Source organism: Polyodon spathula, chromosome 12, assembly GCF_017654505.1.
Source record: "Polyodon spathula isolate WHYD16114869_AA chromosome 12, ASM1765450v1, whole genome shotgun sequence".
Classification (NCBI taxonomy): Eukaryota; Metazoa; Chordata; class Actinopteri; order Acipenseriformes; family Polyodontidae; genus Polyodon; species Polyodon spathula.
Window position 1 is genome coordinate 50,691 of NC_054545.1, and position 16,269 is coordinate 66,959.

The following is a 16,269-nucleotide window of genomic DNA, read 5'->3' on the forward strand; positions in this document are numbered from 1 at the left end:
GCTGTTATAATGATAGCAGTCACATAATTACATTTGAACCCTAGGGTTGGTTAACTTGAATGCACACCAGTTAAATATTTTAAAACGTGCAACACTTCTATGACAGCAATTAATCCACTGTGAGACATTTAGAGCACAAAAACCTGACAGAAAAAAAGGTATGAAGTACAGTTAATTTGGAATCCATCAATCGTTATCTATGCACTAGTTTATATCCATGCATGAATGCTACAGATAAAGTGGCTTCCACACATTTAAAGTAATACAAATGGTGATGTAAAATAGTTGTTAGTGACACAAACATGAAAGATTTCCTTGGGTCTTATTGAATTGGACATCCATAATGCAACAAGCACTAGAGCAATTGATGTCCCTGGTAGGAACACCAATTGAAAACCATTAAAAAAATAGAAAAGACTTAAACACACTCCAATATCATTTTCCAGTTCAAGGTGTTTTTTTCTTCTTCTTCTGGCTTGTAAATCTTTCTGTCTCCAAGCAATCTTGCTGTCAGTCTATGTTGGTTTTAAACTGTTGAAAAAAAATAAATAATACTGATGGATACAAGTACAAGATTAGATGTCTTTGTGATGTCTCCTATGAAAACTTAAAACTAGAGATAGGGAAAGATTATCACTACATCAAATCTCTTTTCTTTCACAAGTGATAAAGATTAGAAACCCTTTCTTATATCTGACAGATTGTCTACCTACCTTCTTTTGGGTTGCTTTTGTTGCAGAAACTATGGCTGGGTTTACATACAGGTGAAAATCGACTGTACAGTCATGACTGTGTGACGTTGTCGTGCAAATACATCGTGAAACAGCAAAATACAGTCCTTTTGGCAGCGCCACTTTAAGGGCAGGGTCAATTACTTTCTTACAATAAAAATAGCTGTAAAAACTCATGTAAACCTGAGCAGGAATAGTGCTTGTGGATACATGAGATTTCAGCAGTCAAGATTAAATTCTTCTGACTTAATCTCACGGAATCTCCAGAAGAAAGGCCATACAAAACGTACACACACACACACACACACACACACACACAAAAAATGTACATTTATGGACTACTTTAACACTAGAACCGCCGTGGTTATACTCATACCTACAACCACCAACAGCAGTCATTATTAAGGTACATTTTAAACATCATCAATATTTAATTGTTATAATATGTTTTATATGTAGTGATCAATTCAACCGCACCTGGTCCGACAATATGACAGTATTTTATCTCCCTAATTTTTTCAGCTATGTGATTCTTTCTTTGTCAGGGTAATTAGTACATATATTTAGGAAAAGTCAGGGAAGCACAGCTCCGTATCTTAAACACACACATTGCAATTTAAATTTAATTTCCAAAAATTGTCAAAATGACCGCCTTGGTCATTCTAGTGTTAAATAAATTGAGATCTGAATATTTCTTACAAATGCAGTTAAAATAATACAGTACAGTAACTAAATAAATTCACTATACTTTTCATGCACTTTATGTTTCATCTTGTTTGAATGTACCCCAGTTCCTACAAAGACAAGTAGATGTTGTTTTTACTACTCCTTGGAGTCACAAAAAGAGTCCTGGGTAAAAATGAAGCACCATGTGATATTTCAAATGTATGTCTTGTATTGTTTTATTACATACTGTTTCAAAATGAACTGATTGATTGCTTGTGTTTTGCTTGCATCTATCACTCCTAAGAGAGGTATAAAAGAGGCAGAGATAAAGATGAGGCTCTTTTGAGAAATTGCATTTTGCTGTGAGCAAGCATAATGTGCTAAGCCTGGCATCTATTTTCTTTGTGTCTTTGAAATAATTGCTTTCACATAGGCATGCTACATTTGTACTCTAGGGTCATAAACTGTGGGTTCTTAGCATCTGATTCAGGTGTGAAAGTCACTAGTTTATCCTGTTGTAATTTATCAAACATCAAGAGAATTACCCCCCCCCCCCCCCCCCCCAATAATATATGGAAGAGCACAACAGCACACTGAATTAAATGTACTGTGCATGTGTGTGTTTTTTTTTTGTTTTTTTTTTATGAAAGCTGCTGTGAGCCGTTTTTATTTGTTTATTTATTTATTGTAAATGTGTACTTATACCATTTTTGGTAACACTTTATATTAAGGTGATGCTTATTAATGTTTTGTAAATATGTTACTAATATACAATAGATCATAGATGCGTAATAACTCTGTTATAGCGTGTTAATAAAACATTGTATGTGGTTTATAACCATGCAATAGCAATAGACAGAATTACCATTTAATAAAGGGGACAGTTTTTATGTTGGGTCAGTTATAGCAAGTAGGATTTAAAAATAAAAATGTTATAAAGTTGCTTTCTGTTGCTTTCCATTCCATTAAATTGATAGATATGCTAAATGCTAAAATGTTAAAAATAGATATGAATAAGTTGTATATAACTATAAAATACCTGACAGATATATATATATATATATATATATATCAGATTAATATATATATATATATATATATATATATATATATATATATATATATATATATATATAATGCTCCCCTACTTTTAAAATATGTGCTCATACTGTATATTGTTGATCTCTTGTGTAGTGTAAGAGAACTAGAAAAGGCAGTTAGTTGTATCGTTTCATTATTGACTGGATGATACAGCAGTCCTGTGGGGCTTTTCCTTGTACGTTATCAGCTAGTTCTTTATTGAGGATTTAGACTAGACATTCCCACATGGCTTTGAGTGTCAGTATCAGAAATGTGCATGGTGTGTGGTAGTAAAAAAAGACTTCTAGACTAAGTTACAGTACTTTAGATACAGCATAGTGAACGTGATTTACCTGCCACAGCTGTCTACAGACAAGTTTTTTTTGTTTAGTTTTTAATGAATGTGTTGGTAATCAAATAAGATACATTGAAATTTTTTCATTAGTTGTACACATGATCAAATTTAAACAAGAAGAGATCAAGAACAAACCCACCAGCAACAATAATAAGGCTGAGCTACAAAGACATTCCTTTAATGTACATGAAACAGCAATGTGCCATTATGAATCTATAGCAGCCCACTGTTCTGCTGTAAAAGTGGGTCACCTAAGAACAGGATTTCTTCTGATCTCGCATTTAGTTGACAGGTATTCCCACATTTAAGTGCACGCTGAAATAAAAATAATAATCCTAGATTATTATCTCTAATGAGCATACTCAGCAAGCCTATGAAAAACACAAATGTTATTTAGGTCCCTCGGGTCATAGAGTAACACATTTTTATACACATATCTCTAAGCAAAATACATAATGAAAAATACTTTAAAAAAAGAAAAAGAAAAATTGCGTCTCCAAGACCTTAAAATATATTTGCTAAGGCATGACCGTAGCATTCCAGTCAGAACGTTAACATTTCCTGTTATTTTATTATTAATATTGACAGAAAGGTTATGGTGTCCACCTCTTAATAGGAAGCTGGGAAGTCACTTTATTTCTTATGGACAACACTACATGGACATGTATAATTAATACCAATTTCAAAGTTCAGAACCTCTCACATCTCCTCCTGTAGAATGACATAAGCAGTGGATTAAGTTGATGGTGAAGCTGGAATACATTATGCAAAGTAGGATCACCTAGGCATTGTCAAGTTGTTCCTATTGACATGCACTGAAATCATTTTGATGCACAAAATGCAAAACACACTTGCAGCCCCTCTTTTCTACAAATATCTGTTAGGATGAGTTTTTATTGGCAGGCATGCAACTCTTTTGGGGGAATAGGAGCAACAAACGGTGGTCTTTTCAGCAGGGACCTGACTCTGCAATAAAGATAATAAACAAAAAGAAGCTTTGCTGAATTCCACTGTCAGAGTAAATCGTTATTCTCAGTGTCTCTTGTTTCTCATCAGAATGCAATTTGTATTCATTGCAAATTAAATTTTAATTTAAATTGAAAAGTGGAGAATGCATAATATATGTCTCTTGCCCTCTGTGTATGAAAGTTATAGACCATTAGCACCAGTGCAATAGTGTTTTTTGATTGTTTACGGAATTAAGAAATAATGTTACTGTGACAGAGATGGAATGATTCTTAGTGACCTGTGAGGGTGCTGAGTAAAAGGAACAGAGTATCGTGGACTAGATGGCCCGACAGTTCATTCCCAGGGTTTGATGGAAGAAGGCCATCTAGAAAGGGAACTGAGCTATGGTACACTAAATCATTGACCCAGAAAGTTAATGGTGTGGTATCTGCGGATTGGAGGAGTGGGTGTGCTCATTAACCAAGGGGTCGTGGTTGACAGTATATAAAGGGGATGTAGTGAGGTGATCTGTTCCCTTGTGAATGGTTAAATCAAACAACCAAAAGGAGAACCTGTGTTGTGATACGTGAGTGTTTTCTTGTCGCTATTAATATACTGTTGTATTATTATTGCTTCATTAACACTGTTATTGTTTACCGCTGTTAGCCATCAGGCATGGTATTATACAATTAAACCTTCATTGCACCTGGTTTATCGTTGTTTGTTTGATTATTGATCATCTGCACCTGCACACTGTTAATCAGTTTGCCACAGTTACATTCCACAAAATCTTGTTTTGCTTGTAGCAACTACCATTTGGAATGAACTGTTTTATAGCAGTAGCTCATAAAAAGTGCTTTATGAAAGCAAGCTTAATAAAACACTCAAGTTAATCTGACTTAAAGAGGCTTACCATGAATTGCCTTTGATATTGTATGACTGATTTAAAACGGATTTTGACCAGAAGACACTCACAAAAATAATGAAGCTATCCTTATACTATAATGTAAATATTGACTTGAATAGGAGTATAATGACATGGTCTATGTAAACAACAATGCCTTTTCAGCTATTGGACAATCATTAGAAACAATTCTAAATAACAACAGACGAGGTCACATAGAACAATGCTGTCCAAAGCAAAATTTCAACAGGGCTATCAATAACAGTTAGATCAGAGTTAATAATCGATGAGGAGGGTAGCAAAGCAGTCACTTTGAAAAAGCAAACCTAAAAGTCTCTCCTGCAAAAAATTTACAGCTACAAACTGATAAATATAAAATAATAAACTAATGAACATTAGACATGCCCACAGTATAAATACTGCTGCTATGCTGTTTAAATCATTAAACAAGGCTATTTGTATAAAGGTTATGAAACGGTGTGTGAGATTTTTAATGGTAAAAGTATGTATGATGCCTGGAAAAGTGTTACTTTTACAATGAATAACTCAAATTGATCAGCACTGTTTTTCATGGGGTATGCATGGAGCTGGACCACAGACCATACCGAATTATGTTTTCTGCATGGTCACGTAGGTGAATACGTGTGTCAAGCTGATAAAGCAGCAGTCCTAGAAACTAAGGGTTGTTGCAGACATTATGCAACACTGACCTCGTCTGCAATGTGCATGGGCCGCAAGGTAAAATACTAAATAAACAACTGTCCCGCTAGTAAGCGGAAATACCCACCTATTTGATGGTCCAGTCAAACATCCCAGACAGCTACAGATTAACACTGATGCCTCAGCTGGATTATGAAAGCTTAATGCTGCATCTCCTGCTTAATTGGTAATCTATTTATCTGGAAGGGCAGGGATTTTAGTTAACTTACTAGTGCCCCCTCTGTTTTTGTATGTAAGGAGAGTATGATGTACTCTTTGGAGAAGTGGACCAGGTCTTGCTGTACGGATGTATTATACATTATAAATGTCAAGGAGCAAAGCTTCTTCTTCCAATGCTTCTTTTAAGAAGTTTTTGCTGAGTTTGTTTACCCTGCTGTTCATTTTGCCTCTCTCTCTCTCTGCTCGTAGCAAAACTCTGAAAGGCTACAACCAGCTGAGAAGTGGGCAGAAGAAGTGGCATTCTCTTTTATACTGTGAAGTTTCTCTCTAATGACAGAAAAGCTTAACAGTAAGTGTTATTACATTACGTTACCAGTTGCACTGTTTGGTATAAATTCCAGTTGGCCTTATTCGCCAATGAAAAGTAGCAATTAAAAATATATATTGAAACAGAAGCATGGCATTTAAATAATGTGAAAGTTTGTAACTTTTTCTGTAACTTTGTAACTAAGTCTATAATTATGCATCATAATTACATTGTTATATTATGAGCATTAAGATTACAAGTAATGTAATTCATATATAATGTCCACAGTATTATTACTTAATACTAGTCGTATATGTTATTCTTTTGTTGTTGTTGTTGTTGTACTGCACTTTGTTTCATTAATGCAGTAAGATGGGAAAGTTCCATTAATTAAAGCATTAATCATGCTCTTTTTTTAAAGCTTCTGTATTTACAGTTTAATAGTGGTTTTCTCCAGTACGTGTTGTAGGTGTATGCAATTTGAATATTCTATTTAATTGTGTTTCTTCGAAAGATTGAGTGTCAGCCTGTGCCTGAGTAAGAAGTGGCTTGTAGCTCAATAACACCAATGCATCGTTTGAAGCTTCACATTCCTTTTGAATTGTTTCTGTTACCAGTGCATTTGGGAAGGGCTATTCCAGTTGCACTCTCAGTCTATCAGTAATGCTTTCTGGAGAACTGAAATATTTATTACAGCTCAAAATACAACCGACTGGAGACTCGAGAGCCCTGTTGTTTAAACTTTTGTTTTGTTTTATTATTGTTTTATGTACAGGTCTGTGCTTTTATATACAGGTTTGGACGTTTACAATACTATCCCAAAATTGTATTTTAATACAGTCCCCTGTGCTGTGCATATGATTAACATGTACTGGGTTGTGATTGCTTTGCTGTTTATTTTATGTAGACTTTTCAAATCAATCACAATTACAGTATGCTAAGTAAGGACAGGACAGAATACAACAACTGCACGGACAGTAAACAGTTTTTTCATACTGCACTCTAAGGCTTTGAAACATTTAAAATCATATTGCATAACTTAATTTCTGAATGTAATTTAGTTTTGGTGATTAACACTTGGATGCAGGCAACTTACAGGCATTTTTTTTGAAATTTTGGAATGTTCTTACATGCTATTTCAGATAATGAAATGTATTTAAAAAATACATTATAAAAATAAACAATACAAACAAGTTTATGGCTTCCTATCATTTGTTGCCTGTCCTTCAGAACTAGCTGTGGAAACTCAAATGCTAAAGCACTTTTAGTGTGTGTCATTGTTCTGTAAATTAAAAAATCCCATTAAAAATTAACCAGCATTTTCTAAATCCAAGCTCTGTTGGATATCCATAACGCTAGTTGTATGGCATTTCCCTTCCCTCATCACAGACTTGGGTTATACAATGAACACAAATTTGAGTGCTTTGCCGTCAATGATGCATGCAAACGGTTTATTATTACTATTTGTTTGCTGCTGTTAATGGTGTATATTTTCATCACAAGAATGTCTTTAGTCATCCTTGAAAATATTACCATAGGTTCACGAACCACTGCAAGTACAGCATAATAGGTTTTCTTTTTTATGTGATGTCTAATGTGTTTGTGTAAAAACTCAAGTAGATTCACACAAGGCTTCTAGGGGCATTACTTTTAACTCTCTAGTTTTACTACTCCAGCACTAAGACTACATCTACAGGCGGCCTCTGTGACTGAACAATATATAACAGGGATTGATCTAGTCCCGCATGACACTTTGAGTTCACCGCCAAAATGAGCCCTCACTGGTGTTTATTTTGTGTATATAAGGAAGTATCAACTACAATATACATTTTGATTTATGTAACAGCATGTAACAACAAAAATGGTGCTAATTTTCAGAAAAAGACAATGAAATTAAGTAAAGAACAATTGCAATTATCAATTGAAGCTGATATATCATTATATCATTAAAAAAAAAACATTACAACTTGCAAAGGTCATTTCATTGCAAACATTATATATATATATATATATATATATATATATATATATATATATATATATATATATATATATATATATATATATATATATATATATATTTATTTATTTATTTATTTATTTTTTTTTAAATTAAAAAATGATATCTCAATTTTTTGGCCCCCTAATCCCCGCCCCCTCCTTGCACAGATTAACATAGGCAATGTAATTACCCAGCATTAATACAACTGTCAACAAGATTATCTTAAATTACCTGACTTGCCCATTTATTTATTTATTTATTCATGCAGTTGAACAGATGGTTCTACCTCAGGCCTGCATAAGATACTAAGGAGATTTGTTGAACGCTTTGGAACCTTTAAAAACAAATGTTAGATTTTTGAGACCTGAGCTTTTTGGTCTGCAACTGTCAAACAGTCAGCACTGTTATTGCTGTGGTAATACTCTCGAGATTATTTTTGTATGAACATTCAAAATGTGTTTTTCTAGCTTTCAGGCATGTCCAAACAAACATGGCACTAGAATATGTTTTTGCCACAGGGTTAGGAAGAGAAGTTAAAACAAACTGTAAATTTAACAACTTACTGGCCCATATGCATTAAACTTACTGTCTCCTTTATCATGCCAGTTATAGTGCGTAACATGACAGTATTTCATTGTGTATTTCATTGAGGCATAAACGCCATTCACCATTAAAAAACATCACTCATCGCGATGTTAGACTAACGTGCCCAATTTAGAGACCAATTTTCTCATTAGCATATTATTCGTCTGATTCATAAATCTGTATTTTGCTGTTAATTGACCCTTACGGCATCATAATTAACACATGCCTTAGACCAGGCGGAGAATGAGATGCATTTTAACGATATAATTTCCTGGCATAATTTTTGTGTTTAAGAACATGTATTTAAGACTATAATAATAATAATAATAATAATAATAATAATAATAATAATAATAATAATAAAACTGTTTATGTTTAAACAGTAATCCAGTAATTTGGTAATTTAAATAGTTTGTTATGTGTAGTGCATATATTAAATTGCCTTGTTAACTTGTCTGAAAAGGATAGGCTAGTTATTTAGGTTGTAGCCTATTCATTGTCTAAGCAGAGAAAATGGCATGCTTTCAGTGTGTTTGTGTGGGATTTACATTAAGGTATATTGAAAGACGATCCTCCCAGAGCGATCCTGCGGATTTTAGCTGTGACGCCACCCTCTGGATTACTGATGATGTGAGCAGGTATCATCTTAGCAGGAGCACAATTACTCTCCTTTGGGGAGAACGAGAACATCACCTGAAGAGCTGAACTGCTAGAATCAAGGTTGTTCCCGTATAATGACAGTTCCAAACTCACTGCATGATTTGGATTTGATGTTAGTGAATTTTTGTAGGTAAAAACACACACACGCACAATATTTTTTGTTCCTATATTAATCAGTGTCCGTGCTCTTCAATTCATGTATTTTTCATAGGATTTCATCTACAAATAGAGGCAGCTCAAGTCATTTTAAAGTAAATTATATTTTATAAGTTCCCCAACACCTATGGGCTTTTATTATTTACAGCTCTGGCCAAAAGTGTTGAAATACCCTGTAGAATGAATTACTGTTACTTCATAAGGTCATATGAAACCTGATGAATAATGTTATGTTAACATTTAATTATACTGCTTTGTAGTTTTCCAATGATACTAACCAAAAATGTAAAACTGTCACATTTCAAAATCTATCATGAAATACTGTACTATGACTTCTGGTAGATGTTTGCTATATCATTTTGTTTCTGATGTTAAATAAAATACTTAAATTCTGTTTACACACACACACACACACACACACACACACACACACACACACACACACACACACACACACACACACATACATACATATATATATATATATATATATATATATATATATATATATATATATATATATATATAATATATATATATATATATATATATATATATATATATATATATATATATATATATATATATATATATATATATAATAGTGAAATAGCTTGCATCACTTGATTTCCAAGGTGTGGTATCCAAAGCATAATCAACAAGTACAGAGAAACATTATCTGTAATTGACAAACCCAGGACTGGAAGACAAAAAGCTGTCTAACAGGGATGAGCAATACTTGAAGATAATATTAAGGAATAGAAAGGAGACAAGCATGGATTGAAAACAGAACTGTCAGAAGGCACAGGTGTCGTTGTCCATCCATCAACAGTCTAAAGCACCTCTGACCATTGTTCCATAGTCCAATTTCTGTGTTCTTCTGCATATTTTAGCCCTTTAGTTTTGTTTCCCTTTCTAAACAGAGGTATTCTTACTGCAACACATCCTTCATACTGTTGATTTGATGGACAATGACACCTGTGCCTTCTGCCAGGCTGTTGTCAATTTCATGTGTTCCATCCACTGACCTTTAACATATTTATTATAGGTCGACATATAAAATCTATTCCAAATACAGTTCTTACATTAGCATTGATGTTGGCAAATGTTACTAAAACAGTTACAATGCAGAATAGAAGCTGTAGCAAAGTATTCATTATCCTACTGTCATCTGCTGCAGTAAGACCAACCTATGCAAAGCTGTCCATATTTATAAATTCAGGCATTTATTCTCTAAACATTCAGCATTCTGTCAGTATATGTAATACAGTGTTAATTTTATTCAAATTAGTTATCATTTTATTCAACAAATACCAAATGAAAATGAGAAACTATAACATTGAAATTACATTATAAAAGAGACATAATGAAATTCAATTCTCTTTGGCAGATTAAAGACATTAAATGCAGATTATATGAATCATAAATGCCTGAGGGACACAGTTTGCATTCCCTCATTGTTCTCACATAAATCTTCTGCTGCTTAAAGGGTTGCCCTGCATTTGGAATAAATTGTGTTCAATAGACCCATCCATTAAACAACATTTCCGTTGCAACTAAAACTATAAAATACATAAATAACTTCTTAAATGGAAGAATGAGAAAGATATACACACGTTGAAAACTCAAACTATTTGGAAAATAGCAGTAAAAAAAAGCTTCAACTTTTGTCACAGCCTCTGAAGACAAACTTATTTACTCTATGCATCCCATGTACTGAATGACTTAGTGTTTGATAGTTTTACAATTATAATGCAGAGCTAGTTCAAAACAGTTTTATATTTGCGTCCTTCTTGAAGATCTTGGGGGTGCTGAGTGGTATTTCAGCTACAAAATCTGGAAATTGGTTGAAAAAGGGAATATTCAAGACTTGATATAGCCTACTCAGTAGAGTCTATAGAGCAAAGACCATACTGACATTGTATCCAACAGGGTGGAGACATTCAAGTCACAGTACAACCTGCTTTTAGGATTTATTATCCTGTCTGCTAGCATAGTTACAGAGACATAAGCACTAATATGCTAGTGAAGTGTAACAGAAATGGGTTCAAATTTATACACACATTGAAATCTTTCCAGACTTTGATCCTTATGAAGTATTGTAAGTGTCAATCTGGGCTGATTTATTATACTGTCACAGATGTGAAATGTCAGTTTATTAGGGTAAGCCATAACTTCTCCACATCATCTTCTCCCAACAGACATGCTTTTGTATTGAATTCATAAGTATTGACAGTGCTCCTGCAAATATGCAAGCAAACCGAGAACTCAGGAGATTAGCTCAAGTAATGACAGAGCAATTAACACTATCACAAGAGCAATGTACTCGAGGCATAATGAGATACTACTGAATACTGCTGTGGTAATAATTATACGTTAAACTTCATGCCTTGAGCTAAAGTTTGGTCTCTCCAGGGATGTATTTTAAAACTCAATTAAAAACACAGTGATACTGATGAAGGAAATTATGCAAAATATAAATAAACTGTTCTACAATGTTTTATACTATATTGATTTAGTTTTCAGTTTTATGGATATAGTTGCTGTAATAATCATATGTGTGGGAATCATGTCAGTTTGCACATGTGCAAAGTTTTCGGAAAAGTGTATTTAGAGGACATAAATTATGTTCTTTTTCGGAATACTATTGTAATATTCTAGGTGGTGTTTTCCAAAAACTGACTTTTGATATCAGAAGTACTTTTTGGAAAATGATATATTCCCAAAGATATCTGAATTCTTACATTCATGTAAATGCACAGATTGACTTATATTGACTTTTTCCCACTCAACTTAGTTACTGCAGACAAAGGTTGTTGTATCCTTTAATTTACACAGTAGTGTAAACTCCAGCTAAAGACCGCTCTAGTGTATAGAAAATGTTTGTAAATGTGTCGTAAGCTTGATAAAGGAGGGTAGTTCATACTAGAAGTAATAAACTTCAATTAATAACAATTTCCTTTTACTCATGACCAATTTATAACAAGCAAACAACTGAAGTCAATCTGTACATCTGACAGCTACTTACTGTCTTTAAATCAAAGGAGACAATGTTTATTACAACAGACTGGAATATATTATGTGACAGCAATCCATGGAGCAATCTCTGTACTAGCACCTTAACCCTGTTCTAAGAGTTTAACATGAATAGTTAAATTGGTCATTCTCATAAAATAATGACTGCAAAGCCATGAGAATTCTAAAGAACTATATATTATCCCTGTGGTGTTAACCTATTATTTTATGATTTAGTAGCTGGAAAATAGCTTTAAAAAAAATGTGGTGTTTCTCCAATGAAATATTAATGGAATTTATATGAATTCACAGCCAAAGTTTTACACATAAATCAACATGAGAGTATTATTCTAGATTCTCAAAGAAACTAATGAACAACACAATGCATTGTACTGATGGCAGGCTAATATCTGTTAAACAGGGCATTTAGAACACTTTTTTTAAAAATTAATGATTCTCATCTCATATCAAAGGAGTTAACTCATAAGGAATGAGTGAACCAATTTTAGAGACAGGTTTAAATGATACTTCAAGATGTGTTCTTGTGACATCTTCTTAGATTTCAAACCTTTGGGGTTTTTGTGGCTAGATTGTGCCCTTTATCACAGAAGGTCTGCCAGGCTTAGGCCACACATAAGGGTCAAAGTATCAATGCATTGCAGAATGACAAAATACATACATTTTTTAAACTTACACCAGTTCACCGTCATCTGACAAACAAAGATGTTTGCATTGTTTGATTTCATGTTAGCTCTTAAGACATCTGCAACTTATGTCTTATTTCCTGAATAATTTGAAGAGATTTCCTTCCTCAACCTATGACCCCTGGTGTTACCAGATTATAAACATATTATAAACAGTATGCTTATTGCTGTCTACTTTCCTTGTGAATACTTCAAAAAAGATCAAACATTAAACACGTTTCTCTAATGTATTCTACTTTCCCCATTGTTCTTACTTAGCAATAATTGTTATTTCTAACAGTATGTATAGCCTATTCTGGAGAAATCATTGAGGGATTTCAAAAGAACTTCCTAATGCGTTAGTCCAAATACCTCTGATAAGAACGTAATTATAATTTCTCTTTATATCTATCTGTACCACATGTACTCCTGGCTGCATTTGGACAAGTGTCTCTCCTATCAATTCCAAAGCAAATTATGTTAAAACATTCTTAAGGTAGAAAGAGTTATTTTTAATGATATTAGAGCTCTTTATATTAAGGCATTATTTAAAAACTAAACTAGATTATACAATGACATCATTAGGGGTAGTGTTGATGTAAAACTGGAAATACAAGATGAAAACGATTTTTCTCATTATTTTCTTTAAAACTAAATTTTTAAATCTAGATTTACCTTGAACTTGTAATGACTCAATCAGACACGCTTCTGGTAAGAAAGTTTTGAGGAAAACAGTCCCAACATTTTTTATATAAAAAAATAAAATAATAATAAAAAAAAAAATAAACAAAGATGACACATATACTGAGAGAAAAAACAAATAACTTTATTTGACAAATAACTTTTTACTTGTCAGATTTGCTTATAGTTTATCAGCCAGATAAGTGAATGGAGCAATATTACTGAACTGTCCGTGTCTCGGTTTGTTGAAGAGAAGATGCTAGGCTCCAGTATTAGCTAATGTGGTAGTGGCAGGTACATAGGTCTTTCATAGGTGCACAGTATGGATTGGCTAGTTTTGAGGCACAGCACTGATAATAAAGTTGGATAATAAGATCAGAATATATATTGATAGATGCCTGCTAGATCTGAAATGTGATTGGCTGATGGGACTGAATTGTTTTCTAATATTACTTACACAATGGTTCATAAGTTGCTGTTATCATAATGTTTAGTAGTGAATATGTAATATTTGTAATTGCCTGAATGATGATAATGTCTTGATAATTCTGCCTAATTTATCAAGTCAACATACAGTTTGCCCTTGCACATTGCCTACAGTATAATGCTTGATTCACCTGGAACTAGTTTCAATATTTGATACCTAAGGCTTGTGACTTAATTTCTAGACAACTAATTGCACTTCTTTTGGATTTGATTGAGAACTGAAGAACTGTGCCTTCTGGGATGCTTCAATTTTTCGTGTTATATTTTTTTCTGTACAAAAATATTTCAAGTGGAGTGCACATGTTGGTGAATATGAAAATATAAAGTGAAATAAACTTCTTGAACAAACCTGAATGTTGATATGTGGTAGAAATTAATTAATAAGCACTTATGCACTGCCTGTGCAATGATACTGTTATGCTGGGCCTAGATCCCAGGTCGCCTGGTCTCCAAATGCGCTCCTCCTGAAACCACAGACTTCAATGCGCTGTCGGCAGACGTCACCGCTGTTCTCCCTGCCTCCTGCTTTGTTCTCCCTGGTGGATCAGACATCGCTGTGCCCCTGCCACCCCGTTTGGGTTCCCTGTTTCCGGTTCTCGGTCCCTTCCCGGAGGTGCCTGAATGTGGACTGACCCGCCATCCAACTCACCCACAAGAAGCTCAAAGAATGGACAGTTTGGGACTTGTGGGGAAGGTGTTGCGTTTTAAAGGAGGGGTGAAGTGGCCTTGGAATGGTTGTGTGTGCTGTGCACAAGGGGGAGGATATGTGCCAAGGTGGGGGAATGTAGAGGAAAAAAGTGTGTATGTGTATACATGAGTTTTTGGTTGCCAGGGAAACAGTTATCATGCCTTAACAAGTCCTTGCCTGGAATGTGGCATAACTATGGTAATTGTCAATCAATTAAGCTGGGCTTTTTCCCCAGTATGGTGAAGGTGTCTGTGTTGAGAGGGTGTGAAACTTAGGGAAAAGTGTGCAGCATGTGAAGAGACCTGTGTGGTCAGACTGAAAAGAAAGGTACTATGAACATTGTGTACTGTGAGAAATGTGTTTTGGTAACTGGTAAACTGCTTAGCTGTCTGACTTATAATTTAGGGATTTAGGAAAAAAGTTAATTAGTACTCCAAATGGGAGTTAGTGTTTTGTTGTATTATTTTATTTAGTGTAAATAATACAATTGAAAGTGCTAAACCTGTAGTTATTGTGTCAGGGTTAACTGTTTTAAGGGTGCAAAGCAGCCTTGGCTGGGGGCTATATCGCAGACACCTAGGGCCTTTTTTATTTTTATTTTTTTTTATAGCAAATTTACTTTTATGTAAATGCATTGTACCTCTGTCACAATCTATTTCAAGGCTCTAGAAAAGTCCTGGATTTGAAAACTGTTTTGCTGGCATAAATCTAGTCTGTGTTGTTAACTGACAATGTGTTCTATAACACAGAGGTTGTTAGGTTGTCAGGGGGTCCCTGGCACCCCATTCCTGCAGTGTTGTAAACGATGATTAGTAACAGAGGGCACATTTGGTTCCAGCTAATTACAGTATATACATCATGTTAGTGTGTTTATAGGTGCACAAACAAAGGTGATTATTTTAATTAAATGGTACTGGATTTTATATATATATATAAACAAGCATTGAATTGACAACACAACTAGCAGAAGGCACAGGTGTCTTTACCCATCCATCAAAAGTCCAAAGCACCTTTGACCATTGTTCCATATTCTGTATTCTTGTGCAAATTTTAGCCTTTCAGTCTTGTTCCTTTCTTAACAGAGGTATTCTTACTGCAACACATCCTTTAAGTCCCGATTTCAAGAGTGACCTTCGTACTGTTGATGTGATGGACGACACCTGTGCCTTCTTCCAGTTCTGTTGTCAATTCAACAAATGAAAGGTACTGTGTGTTACCGTGCTACTGTGTGTTTGTTTGTTAATGGGTAAATAACTTAGCTGTCCTGTTAGTGTGTTTAGTTAGTGTCGTTTAGTTAGTGCTTGAGTATAGCTAGATGTTTACTTTGTTTTTGTTTATTTTTTATATTAAAAGTGTGCATAAAAAGCACAAAAACCTCAAGTTTGTCAGGTCTACGTTTTATAGGAGCAAACGAACCAGAGTGAGAGGGGGCATTTTACAATA